The sequence below is a fragment of the Dermochelys coriacea genome, chromosome 22, assembly GCF_009764565.3.
Source record: "Dermochelys coriacea isolate rDerCor1 chromosome 22, rDerCor1.pri.v4, whole genome shotgun sequence".
Classification (NCBI taxonomy): Eukaryota; Metazoa; Chordata; order Testudines; family Dermochelyidae; genus Dermochelys; species Dermochelys coriacea.
Window position 1 is genome coordinate 5,820,360 of NC_050089.1, and position 13,805 is coordinate 5,834,164.

At 47.0% G+C, this 13,805-nt stretch overlaps 1 long non-coding RNA gene across 1 annotated transcript; it reads left to right on the forward strand.

The window, feature by feature from the left end:
• The first annotated feature begins 213 nt into the window (after positions 1-213).
• On the forward strand, positions 214-12,371 carry LOC122457231. The gene is made up of 3 exons (XR_006276696.1): positions 214-539; positions 6,814-7,055; positions 11,608-12,371. It is a non-coding gene; the product is annotated as an uncharacterized LOC122457231 (long non-coding RNA).
• Positions 12,372-13,805: the final 1,434 nt, after the last annotated feature.

Sequence of the window (13,805 nt, forward strand, 5' to 3'; positions counted from 1 at the left end):
CTTATAAGAGGGCTGTGGGCCAGAAGCTAGAGGAGTCTCACTCTAGCCCTGGAGTGGAAAGGGCTAACTGTTTGAGAGCAAGGGACTTGAAGTAAAGCAGTGCTGGGGAAGGGCAAAGGGTGTTGGGAGCTCTAGCCTGGTAAACCCCCCCAAGCTGCAGGCCTTGTGCAAGGCCTATGAAAAGGTACTGGGGCTGCAGAGGGGCAGCTGGGGATAGGCAAAGGCTGCAGGTCCTAACCTTGCCAATGATGAGTGGTCATTGCAGTCTGCCCCAGTGAGCGGGGGCTAGATGGTGATGACTGGCTGTAGCCACTGAGGCAAGGTGGGGATAGAGAGTTGGGGGGTTCCTTTGGGTGGGGAAACCCAGATTTGTGGGTTACTGCAGTGGGCAGAACTCAAAGGGGCATTGCCAGGGGGCAGCACCCCAAGGTGAAGAGGCACCAAGTCTGGGAGGAACATGGGGGGGCCAGCAGCAGGTGAGATGCTGGCCTGCGGAGGGCGTTCTATATCCCAGATGACCAGCAGGAGATGCCGCACCGGTGAGTTGTTGCTTTGTTACAAGGTTTTTAAAAACAGAATTGGACAAACACCTTTCAGGGAAAGCCTAGGTTTATTAGATCCTGACTCGGTGCAGGGGGCTGGACTTCTTGAGGTCCTTTCCAGCCTGACATTGCTTTGATTCTGATTGTGGAGTCAATTGTTTTTAATGCTAATTTCAAATAGCAGTAGTAATACCAATAATTTACAGTTATGACCAAAAGTCTCACTCAAGATTGGGGCCTTATGGTGCTAGGGCCTATACGAACACAGATGGAGACTGTACCCAAGGGCAAAAATTCTCCTCCCTGAGCTCCAGAGCAGATCTCTGCTTCATCTTCTCCCACTGTCCATGCAGCAGGATCTCTGTGAGGCTTTGGACAAGTCACAGTGGGTCAAATTCTTCAGTCTTTCCTTACTTAAGCCAATATCCCAGTGAAGACCATAGAGGAGGAATTTGCAATGACCGAGTAGTCATTGCCAGATCGAGCCCCTGGCTTGGCTGGACCCAAATGCCATTATTGATACATAAGAATCCCTACAATGCCAAAATTTCTGGCTGAGCTAGAGCATCTCCTTTAGATACACCTGGGGGACTATGAAGGAGGAAATGGAGGTAGCCTGTCGCATAAGATCAGGGCTGGGGTGTGTGCCCAGGCACAGAGGGCAGCATGGGAATAAGTTTGCAGGCCCTTGTGGGAGAAGGGAAGTGGAACTGGCAGAGCATAGGGCCCGAGTTGGGGGAAGGGGCAAAGCTGGGCAGAGCCACACAGTTGAGAGTGATGAATTTGAAATATGGGTGCAAACTACCCTCGCAAACTTTGTGCAGGCAAAAGAAGTAATTGCCCAAGCAAACTGGGAACTTGTGGAAATTCACTAATATTTGTATAGTGTTTTGGGATCCACGGAGCAAACATGCTAGGGAAAAGCACAGCACTACATATAATGAATCAAATTTGTATTTTGGCAATTGGCAGCACCTGGGCCTGAGCTGAGACTGGGGCCCCCACGTGCGAGTTTCTGGCTCTTTCCTGCAGGAACAGGGTTTCTCCTACTTCCTCTCTATCCTTTCTCTCCACCCACACAACCTCAAAGCTGCGGCCGTCAGAGAGGCGTCAGCCAATATTGGGGTACCAGGATGCTAAGTGCAATGGATACAGATAATCAGACTATTTCTGCCCTCATGTGATCTAAACAAAGGGATGCAGCGGAAACAAATGCACAGAGACGTGAAGACTTGCCCAGGGTCACAGAGTAGGCCCACCGCAGAGCCAGGGTCCCTGCATCCTAGCCTAATTCTATGCCATATTTCTTCTCAAAGACCACATCTGACTATTCATTACCAATTCTCACAGGCCTGTTCAAAGCAGTGACTTGGCTTTGTTCTTTCTCTGTTTGTGTCCTCCTCTCTTCTTTCCCCGCTTTTCCTTTCAATCTTAATCCATAACACAAAGGTTTTGCCCATCCGTTTGCTGGTGTGAGGCAGGAGGGATCAAAGCAGTGGAGAGACTCATCACCTTAAATGTAATGGAAATATCTGCTAATGAATGAGCCCTCCTTATACCCGTTACAAGGAAATGCTTAATTGACAGCGGCCACCGGATAACAAGGTTTAATTAATAAATCTGGGTGGCGTCTCCTAAACCACAGGAAGGGATTACAGGGGTTAATGTGTCTGTCTGATGGACTTTTATGGAAGAGTTTTGCTGCCTGTCTTTAACCTGCTGGTCTCCCACCTGACATTTGTGAAGGGGAGAGTCAATTGGTTAGAAAAACACAGCGGACTTGTCTGAATGTTTGAACTGGGATTGGATGGCATCTGGGGATGGGGGATTGGACCAAGGGGATATTTGTTTCCCTGACGTGCCATCTAGCAACTGGGTTTCTATGGTGCTGTCTGTTTTAACCACTCACACATCACTGTGTGTTCCACAAACAGTCCTCTCTTGAACTTAACGTTTTAATTTATTGGCTTGTTAACTTCTCGGTGTTGCTCCTAGCATCGGTCACACCAATGCTATTGATGCTTTTGCTTTGGGAGCAATTCGTTAATAAACATGGGCCAGATCCTCAGCTGGTGTAAATTGACATAGACCCATTGACACCAATGATTTACACTAGCTGAGAATCAGATTCTATATTTAATTGCAAGCTGCTCTCTAGTATACTGGGAGAGCTGGAGCCAGATTCACTGAGAACAGGTTTCCATTGCTCCAGATTTCCAAGCTGCTTGGATGTTAGGTCCTTTCTTCTTCACACTGTCCCTTTCCCAGGGTTCTTGGTACAGTGTGAACAGCTAAGGAAAGCCCAAGAACTGGTGACCTGAGTCTGTCTATCTGATCACAGCCTCTTTTCTATATGCCCCAGATGCAACTACACCGGAGACCTGATTCTCCACCTCCTTATATTCTGGGGCATCATTTACACCTCTACAAAGTGGGGCTTATAAGCAAGCTCTTTGGGTCAGGACCATCTTTTTGCTTGGCATTTGTGCAGCTCCTAGCACAATGATGTCCTAGTTCATGCTTGGGGCTCCTAGGTGCTGCCACGATATAAAGAAATAATAATCATACTGAACCTGAAAGATCACATTTCCCACACACTTTGCAGATAATGGAACCAATGGTTTTCAGGTTCTCAGGACCCTTTAAAAGAGGAACAGAAGGCAGCACCAGCATTTGTCCCTCTAATACAAGCAGGTTTCATATGCACAGGTGTATCAGTATAAGGACCAAACCCTCAGCTAGTATAAATTGGCATGGCTTCATTGGAACCAACCTGATTTATACCAGCTGAGGATCTGGCCCATGTGCTTGTTTTCACACTGAAACAAAATGACAGCCAGGCGTTCAGCATGAAAATGAAAACACTAATCCAGTTTTAAGGAGTGCCTCTCTTCAAACAATCTCCCCTGTGACCACGAGAGAAACATTCGTACATACAAACAGGAATATCATGCGGCAATGTGGCATTACCAGTTCTGCTGAAAACAATTAGGCATATGAAACCGCACAGTCATCTCCTTGCCTTTCCTGAACAGCCATCTCTGGTTCACCACCAGAACTTTAATAAATCCATATCCTGACTATTTTGTGCTTTTTGGTTTGATCTAAAAATCTTTTAGCCTGGTGGCTGTGTAAATTAGGGTGACCAGATGTTCCAATATTTAGGGTTTTGTCTTGTATATGCAACTATCCTTCCTCCCCCTGCCCCCCAAACATCCAGGGGAAAAAAGTGTCCTGATTTTTCACACTTGTTTCCCTAGTGTAAATATCTGTTAAAATTTAGACATGGACAAATTCTGCTCCCAGTGACACTGACATAAATCTAGAGCAAGTCCACAGAAGCAGGGCTGTGGAGCAGCTCTGGAGCAGTGGAAATGCAGGTTTTTGTCCGGAGCTGGAGCAGAGCCGGAGCACAGCTCCAAAACCCTGCACAGAAGTCCATGGAGCTAATCTGTCATTTATACTAGTTCTACTCACAGCAGAATTTTGCCAAACAAATCTAGTTAGCTCTAATGATTCTCAAACTTCAGTCTGTTAGGCACTATAGGCCAGATCCTCAGGCGAGCTAAATCGATGGAGTTCTGTTGAAACCAATTTACACCAGCTGAAGATTTGGTCCCAGATCCTATCCTGAGCTTCTTGAAGTCGATGGGAGTTTTCCACTAACTTCAGTGGAAACAGCAGCTGACTGTCATCATTCCCACCTGTCTGAAGTGGGTGGGAAAACTCAGACTGCTGGTAGCATGTTACACCACTTTGCAAACGATGACACAAGGTGCAAGGTACAAAAGAATCTTGCCTCATAACATAAATGTCCTAATTTATGTTACCCATATTCAAAATCAATGGACCATCTTGCACCTTCCCTGTAGTAACTACACATTTGTGAAGTGTGTTCTGTCCTGCCCTAGTCCACATAGGGGATAAAAGCTTACTACTGCTGTCAACTAATAGTTCCTTCTTTGGCTGAAATGAGAGCAGTCTGAGCTTTAGGGCTGAAAGGTCTGGATTCAAACCTTGCTGATTGCCAGAGGGGCAGGAGGTTGAGGAAGTTGTTACACTTCTTAACAACACAATATTGAGCGGGAAATAAATTTGCTTTAGCATGATGATTTTGCCTACTCTGTTTCCCTGCCACCCCCACACAACATCCTGTGTGGCTTCTGGTTTCTTTCCACTTTCCAGGTGCTGGTCTTTCCTTTTATTAGGACTGAATTGCTCTGATCTGACCTAGTCACTTTGCAATCTGCTTCTGTTCTCTTGTGCATTTGTGGCTACCTTCTGGTTTTGGTGCTGTGTGCAAATTTGATTGCCCCTGGACTTCTCCATGAGGAAAAAGACATGAAGCAGCTGGGCAACGTAAAGAGAGGGACTGGCAGAAGTGGTTGTGGTGGAGGCTTAGTCTATTGGGTCAAAAGAGCCGCTGGGAACCCTTTGAGATCCCTGCAATAGGCTATGACTAATAGGAAATGTCATTCCTTGGAGGGGGAGAGAGATTCTTCTCTATTTGACAGAAGTGGCTCCTTGTTTCACCTAGAAATGGCCCTTAAACCTCACCTTGAGAACCCCCATCCCAAAGCTAGTGGAGAAGTATTGTATTTATCTACTGGCAGGGCAAAGAAGAGTGCCGAATAGCAAAGCAAAGAGATGGAAGTGCCAGATTTTAGCCCTTGGATTGGTGATGGTCCTTGCAATGACAGGACCTTAAGTTCTCGCTCTTGCTTTCTGCCTCCCTTCCAGTACAGAATAGTATGTTGTCACTTTGCTTCCACTTTCCTAGATTGTAACCTCTTTGGGGTAGGGACCACTTGTTTGTTCTGTTTGTACAGTGCCTCGCAAAATGAGGTCCTAGTCCAATCTGTGGCTCCTAGGTGCCACCGCTAGACAAATTGTTATTGGTCATAATGGTTAATATCCTCAAATTCCTTTACAGAGTTAAAAAAAATACAGTGATGGGTTAAGCACAGATTGTAGGTATTGTGAGCTATTGTATTGGACTGTCAGCCTCTTTGGGACAGGAACTGTCCTAGCTCAATGGGGCCCAATCCCTGATCAGTGCCTCCATGGGCATAAGTAAGGAGTAGCAAGGGAGAATTCTGCTTCTCCTCCTCTCCTAAAAGTAGGATGGAGTTCCCATTCCTATCCCTGCACACCCCCAGGCTCCCCTCCTCCTTGGCTGAAAGCATCTCTTCCTGTTTCAATTTGCTTTAACCACTGTGCTAGAAATATTGGCAAATTTAGGAATCGGTAGCAGAGAGGGAGAGGAATGGAAGAGGCTCAGGCAAAGGAGGAGACGCATATGCTCGGATGGATTTGAACTTACTGGTAGACTAGGCAGGTATAGGGAGTTCTGGCTACCAAGAGCTGCTCTCGCCCCAGTGACGTGGGGACTGTGGGAAGGAAGGAAGGGGAGGCTGGGGCTACATGAGAGGATAGGAGAAAGATCAAGATGGAGCAGGTCCATGGAGGGTTTCAAAAGCGAAGAGTAACTGCTGATAGGACCAGGTCCGATTTGTAGCTAACCCATGCTGGAAATTGGTTGCTGGCTCCTATTGGCTGGAATCGGGGTTAATCCCCAGCCTAGGTATGCCTGAGACCCATGGTGGCAATAGGAAAGGATGTTGCAATGGCCCAGGCATGAAGAGATGGAAGCCGAGATGAGGCTTTCACGAGAGGGGGTGCAGAGACAGCATAGCCATATTTCAGTGATGACCGTAGGCAGGTCTGCAGGCCCAGGAAAGGTGGAGAAGAGGAAAAGTTCAGGGTCAAGGGTAATGCCAAGGTTATGGACAGTGGAGACCAATGGGAAATCAAGGAGACAGGGCAGTTATGTTTGAGGATGCTCCTTAAGCACATGGGGCTTGGAATTGCCTACCAGTTTAGTGTAATACACCATCCCTTAGCTCAATATAACACAGTGAAAGCTCCTGGGCTTAACCAATGGCACCAGGGCTCAAACCAGGATCGTAACAGCTACATGTATTTTAATGTCCTAATTATGTTCAGTGGCAATTGAGTTGTCTGACCTGTACCTAATTGATACTGAATGCTCTTTCTGAGGAGGTGGGGTTATCCCCACATGGTACGGGACTAGACTCTTGATGTAAACACTTTTCACTAAATGAAACAGGAATGAGCCATATCTGCCAGAGTTGAAAAGATTTCCAGATTCCTGCATTATGCCTTGGGTCCTAGTAAGCAATAGCATCCCATTTAAAGTTGGGAGCCATAGATTTTTCTCCCCTGTCTGACCTTTCTCTTCCCTTCTCAGATGCACCTCCTGACCAGCAGCCTGACCTCCCCTGGACCATGAGTCGCTACACCCAGCCCTTCCAAGGAGCTTCATGCCTCAAGGGAATATCTACCATACCTTCTGCTCCTTACCCCACCCTACCTTGTCCCTCTAATATCCTGGGACCAACCCAGCTACAACAACACTGATATAAAATAAACACACAACCAGCTCCTTCATGTACAGCAGAACCTGGATTTCACAAGCTTACAAACAACCAGGTATATGAACCTTTTTTCCCTGAACAGAAAAACAAAATCGTGCACCATGCAAGTGATGCTGATGAAGAACAAGCTGATATTCCTTTGTGTTCCACTGCCCTCAGTGCACTGGAAATTGCTTTTCAGTGGCTTGAAGGACAAGTAGTACAGAGCACTGCATCATTTAATGAAACTTATGCTCCACCCTACCTGTCATTTTGGGATGTTTTGATTTTTATGAACTCTTCAATCCCCAGTTTGTAAAATAGGCGGTATTACAGTAGAAGCCCTATCTCCTGGGTGCTGGAGACCCAGAGTTTGTACAATAACTTCTGCTGTGTTTTTATTATTTATCTAATCCCAGGGCCTGACTCTCCCCTCTCACACAGGTGTAAATCAGGAGTAACTGCAGTGAAGTGAGTGAATTGAACCAATGTGAGACTTGTGTAAGTGAGGTGAGAAGCAGGACCTTGGCTTTTATACTGCACCATGGAATAAAAAAATCCATAGAGAAATCTATCTCCTATGCACGGTCTGCACAGCAGATGGTCCCTGAGCTGTCAGTGTGGGCAATATGGCACACTCAGTGTATCTTGGGGCAGCTGACTGACTCTCCCTTGGAATGGTTGCAGTGAGATACCTTCTGGCCACAGATCTGGAAGCCTGCAGAACTATAGGGCCTAGAAATGAAGGAGCCTGTCTAGAAACTGGTTATAAATATTGACACTTGATGGCATCAGTAAGTCCCTCTTGGCTTCTTCTCTAAGGAATTTACAATCTGCCATTCTCTTAACCTGAAAGTTCCTGAACCACCACCCACTCCAGTATGAATACACTCCCTGGGGAAAGCCCACACAATTGCAATGTTTTGCAGGTGTGTCTATGGTGATTTGAGACATACTCTTGGTCTATTGGTCTGGATTTTTTCCCCCCTTCTCCCCATTCAGGTAAATCATCCCAAGAAAAACCAGGCAGGTATGATCCCTGTGGACCATGGATGCAGCAGCAGTTACTGAATGTCAAAGGATTCCTATTCCTCACTGCAAAGGAATTGAAAGCACTATCTCTTTAGGCTACCACTCATCTTGGCAGAGATCCACCCAGAGCCAGGCAAAAATTATTAGTCTTGAGCACAGCTGGCCCCAGCTGTGAAACTCTGATCAGTTTTAGGCCATGGCAGAGGTTAAAGGCCAAACCACGGCTAGGGTTTGCCATCTCTGGTGCCAAAATCAGGTAAGCTGTTCTCAGGACATTTCAGCCCCAAACTGTGAGGTTCTAATGATATCAGGTGACTTCTACCACATCGTCATCAAATCTGCATAGACTGCTGCGGAACACGGTGCTGGCCCGTGTGACCATGGTTGATGTCATCACAGCAGGGATGTTCTCCCTGTGTGGCACCTGGTAAGGTCAGGGCAGGCACCCTTTTGCGCATTGATGGAGAGTTTAAGAGCATGGTGTGCCAGGTTTGTCCATCTTGGTGACAAGGCTGAAAAAAGTGCAAGGCCACTCTGGAATATAACGAGTGAAGGAAGGAGGGCCACCACCTCAAGCGCAAATCTCTCCAGAACAGCTCTTTGGATAAGATTTTCATCATCTTATCCATGTCAAAATAAACTCCTGTAGGCTTTGATGTGACCTGGGACCAAATCCCCTCAGAGCATAGCATGAGGGGATGTTCTGGCCATCATATTTGGGAAACAGTACATGAAATCCAGCATGAATGGAGGAGTGCACTAGTAGGCCGTGTTCTTTCTGTGCAAGAGTCCCTGATAAACCAAGTCCCTGTGAGATCCAAAGACATTTGCTTAATATTCATATCACATAGAGGGGGTGGAACCCTAACCAGAGGTTGGCGCGGGACTAAATTTAAAGCCTGACTTGCTGCCTAACTAACCCATGGCTGACCTAACCCGAGCTCAAGAGTCTCACGTCATTGTCAGACCTGACCCAAATCCAACACTCCTCCCCAGATCTGCATCAGTGCCACTGCCTCATCCTTGGGGCTCAGCTTGGTGGGGGCTTCCTGCACCTCATGCCTGTGATCTGCCGCTGGCCCCTGCCTGCCTGGCAGGGTTGGCATAGGGGTGGCTGCATGCCCCACTCCTGCCAGCTGTCACCACCTCACCGAGGAGGGTGCTGTGGAGTGAGAGATGCTGCGACTTGTTGGCACGGTCATCCCACCCCACACCCACAACAGCCAGGCAGGAGCTGGGCACACAGCCACCATCTCACTGACCCCGCCTGCAGTAGGAGGCGATCAGAGCCTACCTGATCAGAGTCTGAGACTGTTGGGTGGTTGCAGGACCTGACCTAACCTGACACTTGTAGCAGGGTCCCAGCGGGCTGGGGTTGGGTTGCAAGGCTCTAACCTGAACCCCTGCACAAAGCATGAGTGAAGGGCCTCTGGCAGGAGGTTCTCTGCTGGGTTGCAAGGATGGAATCCTCACCACCCAGACTGTGGACCCTCCCAGGAGCTCCCCGCGGCTCTTAGTACTCTGCCTCCATGAGGATGTGTTGCTCAGTAGATCCACATAGTTGTGGAGAAACCGGCCATGCTCCTGACCCATCCCAAGCCCACTAGCTCCCGGCCCTCTCCACCTTTCTGCGTGGTGGCACCGAGAAAGTCACCACAAAGCAGGGTTCTATACTATAGTGGGGCCCTCCCTCAATGGGATGGCTGTGGAATCACGGTCATCATCTTTGAGATCTCCTATCTTTCCTTTTCCAGGCTACAGGGTCTGGCCCAAGATACTGTAAGACGCTGCAATGAGGGAAGCAGTAGAAAGGACTGGGCAGAGTTGCTACTGTTTGCGCTCACCTGCTTTGCTAACTCCAGTAAGGCTGCGGTTTCCAGTTCCTCTTTCACAGATTAGCACAGTCCCTGGACTAAACTGGCTGCAGAATGTTATTGTTCAAAATTCAGCTGTTTTACTGGATTTTTTTTTTTTTTTTACTCTAGCGCTGCATAGAAGGCCCCTGAACTCCATCAAATATGTTACGCTCTCTGAGCCTCTCGAAATCTAGCCACAGCCAGAGTGAGAGTCTGTGGGCCAAGTTTCCAGCTAGTCTGATTTCAGATGCACCATCTTTCTATACCTTCTCCCACTCCCAAACAAACTTTACAGTGTTTCAAATTGAAGCTCATTTGAATGATTACCCAGAGCAGAATGCAATGGCTCAGTGCTTGTGCTGCCCCAACTCCCATTGGCTTCACTAGGAAGTGAATTCACAAGGTATACAGGAATGGGCCTGAAGGCCGCAGCACAGATATTATATCATTAGACCAGGCCTGAGATAATGACAGCTACTTAAACGGAGTGGCTAGATAAGCCAAGGCTTAAGTTATTTTCTTCACTTTTATTGCTGTGAGATTGGAGCTGGGGAGGACTCTGGGGTTCTGTTTCCTGGCCTGCCACTGACTTTGGCCACGTCACTTAGCCTTTCTGTGATTCAGGTTAATCATCTAAAACTTGTGGATAATAACTTACCTACCTGACAGTTGTGAAGAGATGCTTAATTATGTGCTGTTCCCAAAGGCCATTAATATCTTTCTGTTTAAAGCACTAATATAATTTCAAAGTATTCATTATTATTATTATTATTAGAGCTCATGGCACATTTCTTTATAGATGTGTCACTGGCTTCAACTTTGTGATATGATGGGAAGAAAACCTTCAGAAGGAGAACCTGATTCTAATCTCACAATCATTTAATTCCACTCTGCATTTTCACTGATGTAACATCAGAATGAGGCCCTGAATGTGTAAACTGGGCGGGATCACCCTAACAGCACCATGCTCTTACATAGAGCTCTTCATGCACAGATCTCAAGGCACTTTACAAAGGAAGTTCAAAGCACTGGCCACTTTCCTCACATGGAGAAACTGAGGCACAGACAGGGGAAATGACTTGCCTAAGGTCACACGCACACCCCAGGTCTCCTGGCTCCTAGTGCATTGCTTGGGCCCCTGGACTATGCTGCCTCCAAGTAGGGATGTGTAAACCACACAATCTTGTTCTTCCTGCAATACATTGTGGGCTCATGACTCCAAGCCTATCTCCAATTTAACTGATCTATTTTTATAACAGGCCAATTTTGGGCCAACTGTAATGTGATCAATTCTGCATGGTTTAGTTCCTTTCCAGGTAGCACATAGTCCGTTCCAGTAGGATCACAGACACGCTAACTTAACAGCTTCCCTTGCTTTAGGGCCCGCTCCCATTGAAATCAAAGGGAGTTTTGCCTTTGGCTTCAGCAGTGGCCAGACTGGACCCTTCAGAGTGCAAGTGCTCTCCTAGACTGCATTATTTTGTACTTCACAAGCTCAGCAGTGGGTGTGCCCTGCCATTATATAGGACACCAAGAAACACACCAAACCGGATAGAATATATCTATACCAGGCGTGTGGCAGGATCACTGGCAGAATTTGAGATGTTTAGAGAGATGTTTATGTGGTGGTGCAGATTTTCCAGTGGGTGTTGTATAGATACCATGTACACCTGAGTATATGCCAAGAAATGTAGGCCTCCTTTTGGCAGGTAAACATTTGTGTATTTTTTTTTCTTGCAGCTGCTATGAGCCCAGAATCAGGATGCATAAGCCAGGGCTGGGGAAGGTGGGATGTACAGGAAAAAAAGTGTATCGGCCTAGACATCCAAACATAGAAATAGGATTTGACATGCAGAATAGCTACAACTGGCACTTTGCACCTGTCTTAGGACAGCAAGGAAAGCAGAAATTGTGAAGAACGTCATGTAAGGCAAATCCTCCTCCTGATCTCTCTGGGCACAGTGTGAGGTGGAGTGAGTGAAGCCAACAGATGTGCTAAATCCACAGCCAGGTGCCAGTGCAGCAATTTCCAGTGGTTTGCCTGCCCAGCCGTTTGCCTCACCAATCATATATTGAGAGAACCTTCTTCCTCCTTCTCCTCTTCTCTCTACCCCTCATCCAGGTTTTAATGAAAAGACTGAAAATAGAGCATCCCTGAAATCATAATCCTCCAAACTGATGCGTCTGACACTTTCCCCACAAAAGGAATTGAACTGGAAATAGAGGGAAATAAATTCAGAGACTTAAAAAGAGCAGCATGGGGTCTTCTGAAGATGCCCTTGGAACAGCAAAGAGTGCAGGGCAAGAAGTGATGTGTTTTAAGGCTCAGAATCAGGCGTAGTCAATGGGTAGACTTGGGGCCAAATATGGCCCACCAGATGCTTTTGAATGGACCCCCAAATCTTTTTATCTACTTATTGTTATCTTTATTGTTATTTTTTTAATTATTATTTTCTCTGGAATCTGGACCTTGACTAGACCTTGCTCAAGAAATTTGGACTTTGCCAAAAATAATTGACTACCCCTGGCTCAGGTGCTTTTGAGGTGAACCAGACAGGTGGCAAAATGGTATTTGCCTTTCAGATCGTTCTCTCTCTGTGTGGATTTTGTGCTGGTGAAGGGAGCTGCTTAGACAGGTCCTTTGGGACTGAATTCCCCTCACTAGCCATGGCAGGGGCAGGGAGAAAGCAACCTTTTCCTCTGTGCTGCTGCACCAGCGTTAGCAAATAGGAGAAGTCCTAGAGTAGACAGGATGCAGCATCTAACCCTTCTCAGAGCTCCTGTGCACTGTCTAAAATGAACAGTCCAGCAGTGCTGGAGTTACTCAAGGTTCTCAGGCCCTGCACCTCCTGCAGTCATTCACAGCAGTGCAAAGCCAGTGCATTATGACTAGATAGCATTTGTAAAATCCACCTGTAAAATGGGGCTAAGAATTCTGACTTACTTTGCCAACTGCTGTGAGATCTACTGATGACAAGTGCTATCTAAGAGCTTGGTATTATTATTTGATACCTGCTCTGCACAGGTGTAAATGAAGGCACAGGGCAACAGTGAGTCAGGCCATTGGTTTTGTCCAAAAAGTCCTACAACTGGACTGAGGTCAGACAACAAGCCGGCACCAGAGCTGGAGACAGAACCCGTGACTGCTGCAGCCCGCAGCACAAGGCCACTCATCCTCTCTCCATTAAAAGTGTCTTTCCGGAGGTGGGTGACTGTTATTTGCACAATTTGCTTGTGCTGCCCTGTCACAGGGATTAGCTCTCTTGTCTTCATCATGAAAGCATATGGACTTGCTTAGCTTCTCGCCAATTTCTTCCCTGATTCTGTCCTTGCACAAACAAAATTCCCATTGGAGACAAGGGGCTGCAGGATCCAGTCCCTGGATTTTTATACACCCACACTGTCCCCAAGTCCTTTCTCCCCCCAGTAAAAGGGCACATGCAGAAGTCCCAACCAGTTGCTGTTATACCTCAGGCTGATCTGCCCTTTGTAGAGTACAGGTATCCATCCTGCCCCCCCTCAAATTACAGCCAATTCCCTCCCCTCTCACACACACACCATGGCATGCATTTCACCTTCCTTCTCCTCCCCCTCCATCCCCATTTCTTGGGAGTGAAGCAATAATAGGGGAGAAGGAGTTACCAGACAGGCAGCCCTGTTTCAGGAGACGCTTGGTGGCTCCAACAGCTGTGCGGGGTTTGAGTCTCTTTGGCAGATGTTTGCTTTTCCAGCCACTTCATTAATGTTGGAAACAAAACCCCTGATTATTCCTGACCAAAGCACTCCTTTTATGATTGACAGCCAGCCTGTGTTTCATTCCACATAACCCATCTTATTGCTCTAACCTTTTTTTCTTTTCTTTTTAAAAAAAATTCTCATTATTAACAAAGTTCGTTTGGGCACTTCAGAGAACTGATCCCATCTGCCAATTCAGCTCG